The sequence below is a fragment of the Propithecus coquereli genome, unplaced genomic scaffold (genome assembly GCF_000956105.1).
Source record: "Propithecus coquereli isolate 6110/MARCELLA unplaced genomic scaffold, Pcoq_1.0 Scaffold592, whole genome shotgun sequence".
Lineage (NCBI taxonomy): Eukaryota > Metazoa > Chordata > Mammalia > Primates > Indriidae > Propithecus > Propithecus coquereli.
This window is the reverse complement of record NW_012151863.1, coordinates 409,445-410,782: the sequence shown is the minus strand read 5'-3', so window position 1 is coordinate 410,782 and position 1,338 is coordinate 409,445. Positions and strand designations below refer to the sequence as shown.

General features: G+C 42.6%; 1 protein-coding gene across 2 annotated transcripts in view; it reads left to right on the top strand.

Annotated features, from left to right (window-relative positions):
* The window catches only part of SEC61A1 (Sec61 alpha 1 subunit (S. cerevisiae)), a 12,303-nt gene that overhangs the window by 153 nt on the left and 10,812 nt on the right, over positions 1 to 1,338 (top strand). The gene's annotated exons all lie outside the window — the stretch shown is intronic.

Sequence of the window (1,338 nt, the reverse complement as noted above, 5' to 3'; positions counted from 1 at the left end):
ATTGATGGACACTTGGGTTGTTTGCACATCTTTGCCATTGTGAATTGTGCTGCTGTAAACATTCGGGTGCAGGTGTCTTTCTTATACAGTATCATTTGCTTGTTTGGGTAGATGCCCAGTAATGGGATTGCTGCATCGAATGGTAGTTCTAATTGTATCTCTTTAAGGTGTCTCCATATTGCTTTCCACAGAGGTTGCACTAGTTTGCAGTCCCACCAGCAGTGCATGCGTGTTCCTGTCTCTCCGCATCCACGCCAACATTTAGTGTTTTGGGACTTTTTGATAAAGGCCAGTCTCACTGGAGATAAGTGATATCTCATCGTGGTTTTGATTTGCATTTCCCTGATGATTAGAGATGTTGAGCATTTTTTCATGTGTTCATTGGCTGTTAGCCTGTCTTCTTTTCTGTTCACATCCTTTGCCCACTTTTTGATAGGGTTGTTTCACTTTTCTGTTGCTGATTTTCCTAAGTTCTAAGTAGATTCTGGTTATCAGCCCTTTATCGGATGTGTAGCATGGGAAAAGTTTCTCTGATGCTGCAGGTTGTCTGTTTGCTCTTGTGACAGTTTCCTTGGCTGTGCGGAAGCTTTTTAATTTGATCGGATCCCATTTATTTATTGTGGTTGTTGCTGTGATGAGCTTTTCTAATACTTAATAGTCACCTATAAACGATTCTTGTCACCTGTCTGATTACATACCCGAGAAGATGTGCAAATTCTTAAACAGATGTCACCAGGAGCGAGTTGGTTAAACACGCAGCTCTCGCTGTCCTCTCTGAGTATTATTGCTCGTTACGTTATTTGACCCTTAATTCATACAAAATACACTGTGGAACAATTGCAAATGCCCAATTAATTGGCTGCAGAATAACAAGATTTTGTTACTTACAGATTATTTCAAATGAAAAGTAATTGTTCATGTGTTCTCTATTCTAAAAGTCATTTCGTTTTATTTTTTTTCCAGACAGAGTCTCACTCTGTCACCCCGGCTGGAGTGCCGTGGCGTCAGCCCAGCTCACAGCAACCTCCAGCTCCTGGGCTCAAGTGATCCTCCTGCCTCAGCCTCCCGAGTAGCTGGGACTACAGGCGTGAGCCACCATGCTGGCTAGTTTTTTCTATATATTTTTAGCTGTCCAAGTAATTTCTTTCTCTTTTTAGTAGAGATGGAGTCTCCCTCTTGCTCAGGCTGGTATCGAACTCCTGACCTTGAGCGATCCTCCTGCCTCGGCCTCCCAGAGTGCTAGGACTATAGGCATGTGCCACCATGCCCGGCTAATTTTTTCTATATATTTTTAGCTGTCCAGCTAATTTCTTTCTATTTTTAGTAGACCTGGGGTCT